General features: G+C 39.4%; 1 protein-coding gene and 1 non-coding gene across 2 annotated transcripts in view; both read right to left on the bottom strand.

The window, feature by feature from the left end:
- THSD7B (thrombospondin type 1 domain containing 7B) overlaps window positions 1-14,899 on the bottom strand; it is a 1,038,357-nt gene that overhangs the window by 412,489 nt on the left and 610,969 nt on the right. The gene's annotated exons all lie outside the window — the stretch shown is intronic.
- On the bottom strand, window positions 11,160-11,232 carry TRNAR-CCU. Its single transcript has one exon. It is a non-coding gene; the product is annotated as a tRNA-Arg (tRNA).

Below are 14,899 nucleotides of genomic sequence, written 5' to 3'. Positions count from 1 at the left end.
TAATATTTCAGCCACCTGATGAGTAGAGCTGACTCATTTGAAAAGACCCTGATGTTGGGAAAGATTGAAGGCAGGAGGAAAAGGGGATGACAGAGGATGAGATGGTTAGATGGCATCACCGACTCAATGGACATGAGTTTGGGTAAACTCCGGGAGTTGGTGATGGAAAGGGAGGCCTGGCATGCTGTGGTTCATGGGGTCACAAAGAGTCGGACACGACTGAGCAACTGAACTGAAGACAGCATATCCAAATTAATCTGTAAAGGAACTCTACTTAATTGGGTTGAAGGTCAAGCACTTTAAGGACTGACTATTCTAAAACTCTCATCAGAAATACAGAAACCAACCCAAATGATTATTTCAAGTTCATGTGATCTAAGATTATCTTTGGTAAATAAAAGCTAGTTTAACTTTGTTGGGTTACTAAAACAGACATATCTTTGGAGCTATCAGCTTTAAATATAATACTTTTATTCTACATAGGCTTAAAATTTGTCAGGAAGAAACATAACTTCGTATGATGAAGTTTTCGTAGGTAATCTAAACCTAATTTGTGGGAGCAAATGACTCAGATAGATGCAGTGTAATTTGGATAAGAGATACAGAAAAACATTTTAGCAATAATTACGTTTTATAGTATATGTACTTATAAATAGCTTTTATAATTCTTTTTGGTATCTTAGAGCTTTGCTAAGTTAAGTTAAATGATGAGAATTCATTGAATATCTAGAGTATTTCCAAATAAGAAAAAAAATATATGGAAACATTAACAAACATAGGTTTATCTACTTTGGGCTTCTTATTACAAAGATACTAAAGATAAATTTGATTCTACCAGTAAACATGTTTAGTGTCATGATGAGAAATTTCCATGTCTCTAGAGATTATAAAAATATTTATTATTTTGTTAATGTAACAGTTGTTTTAAAAAATAGTCATTTAAAAGACAGTCCATGATTTTTTATTTCCTAAATTTTCACTAAAAATTAAAGTTTCTAAAGGATTAGGAATTCAAATGTAATTGAAAATTGTAAAAACCAAAAAAAAAAAAAAAGGAAATCTTTCCTTATGCAAGAAAAGTAGGATGTGTTTTTGACTAAAGAAAAAGATGAGAAATAAAGATGCATTTGTGTTCAGGGAAATTAGAGTAATTTTGTCTAAACTAGAACTTCTGGGTATAAAGAATAAATCAAAAGTATATAAAAAGCTCCAAAAGTATGTATAAAAGGCTGAAGAGAGAAAGATAATTTTTCCTTGTGTAATCAGGCAGGCAAAAATTAAACTATTATAAGGGTTTACCTTTTAATTATGCTTTAATATCAGTGTACTTATACAAAACTAAAACTTAATTTCCTTCAATTGCTAAATAGATAACTTGTTTCATATTGATCTGTGATCCCATTTAGTCAAGTGTTCAAACCTTTTGATATCTTTGATGTGTGTGCTACATGCATGCTAAGTCGCTTCAGTCATGTCTGACTCCTTGTGAGCCTATGGACTGTAGCCCACCAGACTCCTCTGTCCATTGGATTCTCCATGCCAAGAATTCTGGAGTGGGTTGCCATGGCCTGCTCCAGGGGATCTTCCCCACCCAGGGATGGGAGCTGTATCTCTTATGTCTCCTGCACTGCCAGCTGGGTTGTTTATCACTAGTGTCACCTGGGGAGCCTGGATGTCTTTGACAAACCCCCAAATCAAATTCTAAAAATAAAGTCTTTATGACCTGGAAGCAACTGTGGGATTTTTCCAGAGAACCCCTGGAACATTCCAAACTATTTGTCAAGCTAATTAGACTTACTTGATATTCAATATGTTAAATCACATGGGAAACACAGTCAAATAAGAAGCTGTGACATTGTGTCTATTTAGGAATACATGAAATTATGTGGAAATCCTAGAAGTTTGATATGCCCTGCCATAAATTGCGGCCTGTCATCAAAATTGATGCTAACACTAAGAGGAATAAATGAACCTGAGAATTGTGTATGTGTGTGTTGGGGGGGGTGCCCTCACTGACTTTCATATTAAAGCAGCAGCAACAAAATCTGTAACGATCGTGGCACAGCTGGATAAAGTCCATTCTGCTTCTGCAAAGAATGACCTCTCATTACCAAACTTTTGCCATCCTGATGTCCTTGTGACATGGCAACCCTCTGCTCTTGAATCACAGAAATTAAGATGAGTAAACAATAACCATAAGTGAGACAAACAGTTCTAACTATGAGAAACCCAAGACAACCACTTAGTTAGTTCTTCCTGACCCTCTGGGAAACCCCATTTTTAGGTCTTCGCATTTCTTCATCTATCATAGTACATTTAAGCAAAACTATTTTCATCTTAGAGGTCTCAAATATCCTCCCTGGGGACCCTTTGAACATCTACAGCAGAAACTAGTTCAACTGTCACTTAGTGTGAGTTTTCAGTGTGTTCTTACTGTATGTATGCGTGTTCTCTAAATGGGTTGAAGCCATCCCCTGTCACAAGGCTGGTGCCCTCACAGTGGCAAAGAAAGCATTAGAAAATGTGTTTTTTGATTGGGATACAACTTGCACTATCTCCAGTGATCAAGGTACCACTTCACTGGGCAAATCATATCAGCCTTAATGAAAACCTGGCAAACTTCTGGGAATTATCACTGCCCTGTCACCCTCAATCACCAGGCAAGATGGAGAGAACTAATGGAAAAGCTGACTGCAAGCAGAACAAGTAGAGTTACATGAAACCACTAAACCACGGAGGACGCTCTAACGTTTCATTTTTCCAGATTTAAGGAGACCTTTTCTCCTAAGCTATTTATGACTTACTTGAACCTGGTAAATCATGCTTTACAATGATGAAATACTGATGTTTTCTTCCTACCTGATCGCTCCAAAATTCAGAAATTTTCAGCAAGTATCAGTTTAGCAAGAATATGTTCTCTTTGTAATAGGGCACAATTAGAAAGACTAGCTATATCCCCATCACTTTGACTGCAATGTCATCTTTGAGAGAATTGTGAATAGACTTACATATGACCATAGAGCTTTAAGCAACTGCTTGGAAAAATCAGCCTGGTACCTGGCTTATAAGGTTTCAGCAAAGCTGTCTTAAAAGATAATTTTTATGATGAATCATTAGTCTTGCTTCACTTATATCAATGACTAGGCAGCAACATGGAAACTTGCATTACCATATGTAAAATAGATATCTGGTGGGATATCTATTATCTTTGCTATAAGACTCAGGGAACTCAAACCAGGGCTCTGTAACAACCTAGAGGGATGAGATAGGAGGAAGATGGGAAGGAGGCTCAAGAGGAAGGGGATACCTATGGATATGCATACCTATGGCTGATTCATGTTGGATGTTTGGCAAAAACCCACATAATTCTGTAAAGCAATTATCCTTCAATTAAAAATAAGTAATAATAAAAAAATAAGCAGGCTAAGTTATATATAAGCAAATAAGTTTCATTGTTATTATATTTGGTAAAAAATGGAAGTAATTGTAGAGAGAAAAACTATGTTTCCAACTATGCAAATATTAGATTCTAGCCCTGTTAATTATCTTTGGGGTTTTGTTGATACCTGTGAACTTGGATCTTGAACTGTTCTAGCTTCCTCAAATATCTGGCTACAACTCACCAAACTAATGTTTCCAATCTTCTCCCACCCTCCTGATCTGGAAGGGAGCTTAAAGATATCCCTAAAGCCCCACTGGAAAGGATCTCACCATGAACTCCTGACCACTGACATTGCTGCAAAACTAGAACATACTGACACACATCTCACAGTTCAGGAGGACTCCACCTGACACCTGGTCTTATGCAAATGCTGGAGATGGAGACCACTGACTCAAGGAAGGGAAGTAGCTGACATCTATGTAGGTAGACTACTTCAGTTCAAGATGCCAGATCAACACCTCCTCCTTTAGCTGAACATGAAAACCTTCCTTTCTTTCTTTTTTTTTTTTTCTTCACATTTTCATTGGCCTGGGAAGATAGTGCTGTCATTTCTGTAAGGCATTGTACAGGGGTGTGAGGAAGCAACCTCCAGAATTTAAGATGACTCTATTGCAGGCTAGGACATTGTCTTCCAATGTGTGCTAAAAATCTGATTGACTCCTGACTTGAATGGGTAAACACAACAGTCCTTGTGAATGAAGCCATTCATTATACTTCCAAACAGGAATGAGTTGTGCACTGGTAAGTCTTGTGTTTGTGGTAGGAATCATTCTCCTTATTCTTCTTAGGCCTATCAATGCCTAGACGGCTGCTCCCATCTTAGGCTACCTAACTATGCCCCCAAGGGCTCAAGGAAGGACCCACCAGGAGGCATTCAAGATTCAGGAACTGATTCCTCTAGCAGGACTCCAATTCCCTGGTTAAGTGAAAGTGAAAGTGAAGTTGCTCAGTCCTGTCTGACTCTTTGCAACCCCATGGACTATAGGCTACCAGGTTCCTCCATCCATGGGATTTTCCAGGCATGAGTACTGGAGTGGGTTGCCATTTCCTTCTACCTGGTTAAGAGTTAATAACAAATGAGATTATGATCAGGAACATTTCTTTAACTCTTAGAGACACTGCAGATTCCATTATGAAGATATTCAGTTCAGTTCAGTCACTCAGTCGTGTCCAACTCTTTGCGACCCCATGAATCACAGCACGCCAGGCCTCCCTGTCCATCACCAACTCCCGGAGTTCACTCAGACTCACGTCCATTGAATCCGTGATGCCATCAGGCCATCTCATCCTCTGTCGTCCCCTTCTCCTCCTGCCCCCAATCCCTCCCAGCATCACAGTCTTTTCCAATGAGTCAACTCTTCACATGAGATGGCCAAAGTACTGGAGTTTCAGCTTTAGCATCATTCCTTCCAAAGAAATCCCAGGGCTGATCTCTTTCAGAAGGGACTGGTTGGATTTCCTTGTAGTCCAAGGGACTCTCAAGAGTCTTGTCCAACACCACAGTTCAAAAGCATCAATTCTTCAGTGCTCAGCCTTCTTCACAGTCCAACTCTCACATCCATACATGACCACAGGAAAAACCATAGCCTTGACTAGACGGACCATAGTCGGCAAAGTAATGTCTCTGCTTTTGACTATGGTATCTAGGTTGGTCATAACTTTTCTTCCAAGGAGTTAGCGTATTTTAATTTCATGGCTGCAATCACCATCTGCAGTGATTTGGGAGCCCAGAGAAAATAAAGTCTGACACTGTTTCCACTGTTTCCCCATCTATTTCCCATGAAGTGATGGGACCGGATGCCATGATCTTCGTTTTCTGAATGTTGAGCTTTAAGCCAACTTTTTCACTCTCCTCTTTCACTTTCATCAAGAGGCTTTTTAGTTCCTCTTCACTTTCTGCCATAAGGGTGGTATCATCTGCATGTCTGAGGTTATTGATATTTCTCCCAGCAATCTTGATTCCAGCTGTGTTTCTTCCAGTCCAGCGTTTCTCATGATGTACTCTGCATATAAGTTAAATAAGCAGGGTGACATTATACAGCCTTGACGCACTCCTTTTCCTATTTGGAACCAGTCTGTTGTTCCATGTCCAGTTCTAACTGTTGCTTCCTGACCTGCATACAGATTTCTCAAGAGGCAGGTCAGGTGGTCTGGTATTAGCTTCCTCCAAAAAAACTACTGGACTCTCAGGCCAAGCTTGTTTTTGATAATAGGATAGCTCTTGAGCATTCTTGGGCTGAGCAAAGAGGTGCCTGTGCTGTGTTATACTTGCTGTACCTGGATTGACACTTCTGGGGAAGCTGAAACTCAAGTATGTAAGATCAATGAGTAAGCCACTTAGCTTAAAAGTGTGACTCCTTCAAAGGGTTCCTTTGAGTGGTTTGGGTCTTGGAGACCAGGGCTCTGAAATGCACTGGAAACACTAGAAATTATCCTGTTTTTAAGAATAATAATATCCCTGGTGCACTGTATCCTCTCATGAGTTTCAAATGCATGTTCGCAGCCACTGACCGGGAGGAACACGATCTCCCTAAGAGCAAAACATCAGAAAAGAAGCAATGAGAATAACCAACTTAAAAATTGTGGATCTGAAGTTGTGACCTGTGAATAACACTATGGTTCAGCAAAAACATCATGATCATGACCTATGATTACCATATCAAAGGTCAACAATGCAGTAGCTGAGATTAACGTTAAGGCCTTAAATTTTTATCGTCTTGCTCAGTTAGGCTAACAATCTGATCAGTTCAGTCAGTTCAGTCACTAAAGGGGGCTAATTATTAAAGAGAAAAACAGAGGGCCAAAATGGCGTTACTTATGCTAAAGCCCATGATGGCAAATCTAGATTTAATACCTAACACAATTAAACTTTTGACCTTTTCCAGCAAAGTACCAGGCTAGAATTGTCTGGTCTACACGCATCAGGTAATCTGCCACATAAGGCCTCTGTAACCCCAGAGGAAGAAGAAATCTGCATAATACAACTCTAACATCCCTTCTCCCCCACAAAATGGAAGTCCTGGCCTCAAAATCCTTTCTTTTCTTTGGTTAATAGCTCCCTTGCCTCATCCTTCTTCCTGTATAAATCTTCCAATTTGTACAACTCCTTGGAGCACCCTGCTATTTGCTAAATGGGCTGCTGCCTGATTCACAAATCACCTAATAAAGACAATTACATCTTCAAATCTACTAGGTTAAAAATATTTTTTAAACAATACTCAAATATTGTGTATCTCTCTCCTCTCTCTCCTTCTTCCCATTTTTATGTTGGTATTTATGTCACTTATGTCAACTTTTTGTGATGATACTGTTTTCATTGGACATTTTAAAACCATTGAATCTTTTAAAGTCCTCATTTTCCTTTACTCTGTATATAAATGAAGCTTCCCCGGTGGCTCAGACAGTAAAGAATCTGCCTGCAATGTGGGAGACCTGGGTTCAATACCTGGATTGGGAAGGTCCCATGGAGGAGAACATGGCAACCCACTCTAGTACTCTTGCCTAGAGAATCCCCATGGATAGAGGAGCCTGATGGGCTACGGTCAATGAGGTTGCAAAGAGTTGGACACGACTGAGTGACTAAGCACAGTACAACACTGTATATAACTGTAGCTATACATTCTTATTTTTCCATAAAATTCCTTTTATGTATATTCCCTCTGATCCATTCCCGAAGTTACTACTGTGGTATAGGCTTTCAAAACCCTTTGTGGTATAATTACAAAGCCTTGGTTGATCCCAACCCGGCCTTCTTGCTTTGAGTTTCTCCTTTCAGGATCTTGTTATGAGGTTGATCATCCTTAAACCTACTGAGTTTAATTGACTATAATAGAGTTTTAGTTATCGTTCTTCACAGCTTCCCAGATGGCTCAGTGGTTAAAAGAATCCATCTGCAATGCGGGAGACACAAGAGACATGGGTTCAATCCCTGGATCGGGAAGATCCTCTGGAGGAGAAAATGGCAACCCACTCTAGTATTCTTACCTAAAGAAAATCCCATAGACAGAGAAGCCTGGCAGCTGCAGTCCATAGGGTCACACAGAGTCAGACAGGACTGAAGCAACTGAGCACACACACACACACATGCATCTGGGTTAAAAGACTGCTTTGTGTCTCCCCATGTGAATCCTTCAAAATGTGATTGGCCTAAAAAAATCACTTGTTCTATAACTTTTGAAACTATAGTCAATCCTTGGAGGCTTTGGTTCCAGGAGCTCCACTTAGATACCAAAATCCACTAATGCTCAAGTCCCTTATATAAAATGATCCTCTGTATCCACTGATCAAACCAATGCCTAATCTGTGGATTCAACCAGTCACAAATGAAGACTTGATCCACAGTTGCTTGAATCCTTAAATATGAAACCCATGAATATGGAGAGCTACCTTTATGCTTATTGAAAAGTATCTGTATGAAAGTGGACCTGTGCATTTTAAACCCATCTTATTTAAGAGTCAACCATATTCAAATCCAGAGCAGAGGTCTGTCTGAGTTTCGTTGCTCTTCTGTTAGTTTTTAGAGCCTTTTATGTAAGTGAGGGCTCATTCTCCTCTTGCTGCTACTAGAGGAATGCTGAGGTTTCTGTTTCCTTTAGAAATGCAAATAAAAATGTAAACTTAACCTCCTTCTGATACAACCCCAAAATAGCTGCTGGGCAAAATAGAAGTGAATACCTTGACCTTAGTAACCTGAGAGCTTAGGGAGGCCTGGAGATTCATATCTATTTGAAGATACTGAATTCTGGTCCTGAACGAGAGAAGCATAATCCTATTACATTTACACAGCTTGCAGTAGACTTTGAAATTCATATTAACATTCCTGAAGGGAAGATAGTTCTGTAACTAAGAGCCGTGCAAGTCATAAGAGAAAATTATTGCTCCTGGTTTAGCAAATAACTGTATTCCTCAAAGGGGAAAAAAAAAAAAAAATCCCTTCCCACCTTCCACTCATTCCATCAGGGAAAAATACCTGCTGGTGATAGGGGTGGGGTAGAGGTGGACAGAGGAATTACTTTGTGTTTTGCATTATAGCTTATTATGTTAAAAATAGAGAGGCAGGCATGAGACAACATCTCTGAATTTTAGTTCACATTACGTTAACTAAAGCATCATGCCCATGCCTTAGGTTACTCACCTCCTTTAATATTTATTTCTAATTTATTGCCAATTTTTGAAAAAATGTGCATATTTTACCTGCAGGAACCATGAAAGCCACATAGCTAATCCTACCCTAAAACATGCAAAGAAATGAAAAATAACCACTCAGAATCATTATTCACTTATTAAAATGCAATCTTTGCTACAAGTCCCACATTTTACTCTCTAAACCAATGCCTACGGTATTATAAAATCTGCTCTTTTGTTAAAATTCAAGATATTTTCACTTAGAGAGCTGCTTTACATTGTCAATTTAAGTTCTACATGCTAACCTGATTTTTTTTTATTTACATACTTTTACAAATTATATTTAAAAGAGATTTTTTAAGTTTCTTAAAATCTTTATAATAAATTGTTTCTGTATCAGGTGATGATTAGTAAGACAAATTAACAAAGAACATCATGTCCTCCAACTGGTTATTCTGATGTTGAAATCAGAACTGAAGTTACAAATTCCTCCAAGAATGATCTTTGACACTAAGAATCCTGGGGTTGGATAATTTATTGTCTATGAGATGAACTCACAGTTACCAAAAAATGAAAATATGAGTTTTTGAAAATAGTGTTTCTCATTGTCTAGACTGGAAACTCTAGTTGATATGGGGTCACAAGCGGTATCAAGTACTTCTTTCTTGAAATAGACAGGAAAGATATTACCAAATATCTTTAATCATTTAAGAAACAATTACATCTGTGGACCGAGTTCTGGAAGTAGCTAGTTACTCCTGACTCTTTCCTGGAAATGTCCACAGTTCATAGCTAATGTAGCTCATTTTCATTCAAGTTTTGAAGCTAAATGGAAGAAGTTATCTTCCCCCTCTCCCTCCTTCACCAGACATAAAAATAGAGATGACAGTGACAGTCTTTGTTTTTGACTATTGTTCAGTCATAAATTCTGTATATTTGTTTTCTTCTCTGAATCCACTGAAACAATTTCTTGCTATGATCTATGTAGATGAATATGACAAAAAATAAATCTGTGCAACTTATATGACTAAGGACTATGACTGCCTCCACCTGGAGATTAAAAAGTCCAATCATTCAGAGATATTCTCTTAAACTTTTAAAATGAAAGGATATTAGCAAACTTAACTTAATCCTCATGTGTATCTGTGTGGATATATGTGTGAGCACTCAGTCATGTCCGACTCTTTCTGACTCCATGGACTGTAGAAAGGCTCTTCTGTCAAATGGGATTCTCCAGGCAAGAATATGGGAGTGGGTTGCCATTTCCTTCTCCAGGGTATCTTCCCAACCCAGGGATGGAATCCTCGTCTCCTGCGCCTCCTGAGTCTCCTGAACTGGCAGGCGGGTTCTTTATCACAAAGCCACTAGGGAAGCCCTAACATCATCCTACCTATTCTAACTCTCTGACTTTTAAAAATAAAAGTAACCCAGAACTTATATTGAAAGTGGATTACTTTGCCCAAGTTGTTGTTGTTGTTGTTTTTTTTTCTGGAAGAGTACCTTTAAAAAAAGTAAAAATCTTTATTTTAATTGGAGGATAATTATAGTATTGTGATGGTTTTTGCCACACATCAACATGAACTGGCCATAGGCATACATATGTACCCGCCCTCCTTAACCCTCCTCCCACCTCCCGCCCCACCCCATCCCTCCAGGTTGTCATAGAGCACAGGCTTTGGGTGCCTTGCATTATACATCATAACTTTGAAAGAGAACCCTTTATTAAAAGTACAGATTGCCAGCTATAAAATAAGTCAGGGGGTTGTAATGTACACATAGGGAATGTAACAACTTTGTATGGTGATGGATGATAACCGATCTCTTTGCTGAAATCATTTCACAATGAATAGTGAATAAAATTAATGAATAAAAATATCAAAACACTATGTTGTACACGAAACTAATATAACATTGTATGTTTATTATAACTCAATTTAAAAAACATAACAAGATCCTCTGAACAAAAAGGAAAAAATCTATGCCTCTCATGGTGATAAATACCAATTTAAGGAAGAACAAAAAGATTTGATAGAAGATTAGAGATCTGCCTCCCTTGGTCCCTATAAACATTGTTCAGTGAGAACAAACCAAAAGAGAATACAGGTACTTTTGGAAGTCAAGAATATCTAAGGCAGCACAATTTTGATCTCCAGTACTTACTCTGTATCCATTATAGTGTCATAGATGTCAAGTCTCTCTGCTATGATAGAGTATACCCACAAACTTCTGAATGAGAGGAAAGCACTATCCTAAAGAAAAATACTGCTAAGTCCATTAAACTAGCTTTAAAGTAGTCACTGTGAATAGCAAAACAAGAATCAGACCATGGTATCCACAGACAAACTCACTCCCCTTCTAACATGCCCACATTCTTAATTGTTCTTGTTTTAGTACTGATATTCTACCCTATGAAGGGTAGACACATCAAAGTATGCTGGAATATTTAGGTTTCTTCCTTTTATACTTTCATTTTCCATAGAAGCTGAGCTATCACTTCTTCTTTTTTATACAATTATTTTTATATTTATTTATTTGGCTGTGCTGCATCTTAGTTTGGCCTATGGGATCTTTAGTTACAGCATGTGGAATCTAGTTCCTTGACTGGGGATTGAACCCAGGCCCCCTGCATTAGGAGAGCAAAGTCTTAGCCACTGGACCATCAAGGAAGTCCTTATCATCTCTTCTTAATTCAGATCAAGCACAAGAGGTTGTGTAGAGAGAATATCCAGTCTTTTCCTTGAAGCACAGTTAGGACAAAGGAATCTGAAAGCCCATTTCCTTGAAGACTGTATAGATATTAAGAGACAGCTGTAATTCTATTTACCTTTCTATATTTCTTTATTTTGTTTTCCTGTTTTTAATAAAAAGGTATTCTTACTGCAAATTAGTTAATCGGCAGTATAAACACAGTGGGATAAAACAAGGAGCACTTCTGTTTGGGATGGCATAATTGTTTAGAAATCATAAAAAGCTTTCTTCATGAAAAAGAAAAAAAAAAAGGACATTGGGTAAAATATATCTGTTCTAAATAGATTGCAGGGTTGGCCCAGAGGAAAGGAACCGATAAATCAAAAGCAAAGTAAAAGTTCAAGATGCAAGGTACACAAGAGAGACAAACTTTATCCTCAGGGTTTCTATAAAATCTTGGAGACTTAAGTTTCCACTTTCATGACTTTAAGGTCTGTCATGGAGAATTTCATAAAACACTCCATGCCAGAAGTGATGACCACAAAGGCTGGCCCTCAGTGTGAGGACAGACTGGAAAGAGACATGCCAAGTAACGTATTTTGCCACGGCCATTATAAGGTAAGGTGAAATCGCTCAGTCGTGTCTGACTCTTGGCGACCCCATGGACTGTTACCTACTAGGCTTCTCCGTCCATGGGATTCTCCAGGCAAGAATACTGGAGTGGGTTGCCATTTCCTTCTCCAGGGGATCTTCCCGACCCAGGGATCAAACCCAGATCTCCCGCATTGGAGGCAGATGCTTTAACCTCTGAGCCACCAGGGAACTATATGTCTACAGTTTAATCTGAGACGGCGAGGGGACCAAACTCTTTTGTGAGAATTCATAATCTCAAACTGGCCTTTCTAGGACTTTATGGTCTGAATTCATGCTCCTTCTGTGATACAAATATCCTCAAAGAAAAATGTAAATAGTAAGTGCTTCCAGATTGCTGGGCTTCCATGGGACAGAAGGGTGTAAAAGCCACCTGACCAGCATGTTATAGCAGTGGAGGAAGGGGCTGAGTATCTCCTAATTCCTTACTTTGATTCTTCTGACTTCATGAAGGAGGCTCCTTGGCTCCTTGGCTCCTTCCCCCTCTGACTGTAGTCTTAAATCCACATCCTCTCTGGTTATACATCTGCAGAAAAAACCTGCAGGCTCCTACAAGAATAGGAAAAGGTAGGAGCCTGACTCTCCAGGGTGAGGGGCAGGGTGTGGCGAGTGCACACAGCTGGCTTTTTAGACAGACTCTCAAAAGCTCCTGATTTTGCCCCCACCCCCAACACATACTTGCACGTGCACGTGCACACACACACACACACACACACAGAGCCTTGCACTTCCTTCTACACTTCCTTCTGTAGAAGGTGGTGCTTTTTTGGAGTTGTTCAGGCCAGAAGACCTTGTTTCTCTTCAACCCTCCTCCCCATACACACTTAGGTATAACCCTGCTCTGCAAATTACTGGGTTGGCCAAAAAGTTTGTTCAGATTTTTCCATGAGATGTTACCCTATATTTTACTTGTATCTCCATCCACTTTCCACATTATATGACTGAGGTTATAGACGACTCCTAAATTTGCTTGAAGGTGAGCTTATTGTGCTTCTTGTTCTCTGGAAACAAGTTTACAAAAGGAATCTCACTTAAGTTTACATTTTTGTTACTCTTTCACGTTTTTCTTGCTGGTTTTGAAGTAATTTTAGAGAAAAGAATAGAGTAGAAATACCTTTGCTCCACTATCTTAAAACTGGAGATCCATCCTACTGATTTAGAAGTGCAAATTTCCAAACAAGCCAATACTAGGAATTCTCTGAGGTTGGGGTCTAACTTGGGGAAAACTCAGAAAGAATGCTGAGCCTGAAGAATTGATGCTTTTGAACTGTGGTGCTGGAGAAGAACCTTAAGATTTCCTTGGACAGCAAGGAGATCAAACCAGTCAATCCTAAAGAAATTCAACCCTGAATACTCATTGGAAGGACTGACTGATGCTGAAACTGAAGCTCCAATAATTTAGTCATCTGATGTGAAGAGATGATTCACTGGAAAAGACCCTGATTCTGGGAAACATTGAGGGCAGAAGGAGAGGAGTCAACAGAGGATGAGATGGTTGGATGGGTATCACTGAATCAATGGAAATAAGTTTGAGCAAACTCCAAGAGATAGTGAAGGACAGGGAGGCCTGGCAGGCTGTAGTCCATGGGGTCACAAAGAGTTAGACACAACTTAGTGACTGAACAACAACAGGTATCTACCTTGTCTACTTTGAAGGACTATCTGGACTCCAACCAGAATCCATTGAAAACACTTTTAATATAGATACAATAATTTGCTACTATAGGATAACTTTCTACATAATTTAAGATCACTGTCTCTGCAGAATTCACTAAGTGATTTTGCAATGGAAACAAACCATAATTATCTCTAGTATCACAGAGCATCAAAGTCTAGGTTACCATATAGCTACACTGGGTCCTGCACAAAGGTACCATTTTATTTTTGGCTGTACAGCAAGGCATAAGGGATCTTAGTTCCCCAACTAGGGATCAAACCCACACTCTCTGTGTTGGAAGCACAGAGTGTTAACCATTGGATGGTCACAGAAGTCCCAAACAGACCATTTTTAAAATACTTCATTTATGTAGATTTTGCTGATCTAAATATTTAATAGCAACTCTGTAGCAGAAAGTAAGTACAAGCCTTGGAATAACAAGATCATATTATTATAACAATTTTCTGACATATGGAAACAAAATGTTATTAGGAAGTGGTTCCTTCCTGTAATTCATAGCCACTGTATAGCCTCTGAAAAGTCCTAAATCTAACTACCTTGCACATCAAATTTACATCTGCAAATGTTCTGACAAGGACATCATTTCCAAGGTGTAACTATTAGGGACTGAATTCTAACCCAAGCTTGATCACTTTTCCTTCAACAAGATATTACACTGGCCCATTACATTGGTGACTTTATACTGATTGGACATAATGAGCAAGAAAAAACAACTCTAGACTCAGTGGCAAGACATTTTCATGTCAGAGAGTTAGAAATAAATTTGAGAAAGTTCAAGTGACCCCCACGGACTGTAGCTGCCAGGATCCTCTGTCCATGGAATTCTCCAGGCAAGAATACTGGAATGGGTTGCCACGCCCTCCTCCAGGGGATCTTTCTGACCCAGGGACTGAAGCCAGGCATCCTGCATTGCAGGCAGGTTCATTACCATCTGAGCCACCAGAGAAGCCCTGAGAAAGGTCAGGGGCTTTCAACTCCAGTGAAAGTCTGAAGGTCCAGCCACGTGAGGCATGCTGAGAACCCCTTCCAGGGGAAAGATACCTTATTATATATGGCCCCTTCTACAACTGAAATAGAGATACAACATCTAGCATACTGTGCCTCTTCAGATTTTGGAGGCAACACAGTCCTCATCTGGGTGTGTTACTCCAGCCCATTTGCCAAGGGATCTGACAAGCTGCTAGTTTTGAGTGGGGTCTAGGAAAGAAAAACAAACAAACAAATTCTGTAACAGGTTCAGGCTGCTGGGAAAGCTGCTCTGCTACTTGGGCCACAGGATCAGCAGATCCAGTGGTGCCTGAAGCGTCAGTGGCAGG

The sequence above is a fragment of the Capra hircus genome, chromosome 2 (assembly GCF_001704415.2).
Source record: "Capra hircus breed San Clemente chromosome 2, ASM170441v1, whole genome shotgun sequence".
NCBI classification, from domain to species: domain Eukaryota; kingdom Metazoa; phylum Chordata; class Mammalia; order Artiodactyla; family Bovidae; genus Capra; species Capra hircus.
This window is presented reverse-complemented; position numbering and strand designations above follow the sequence as displayed.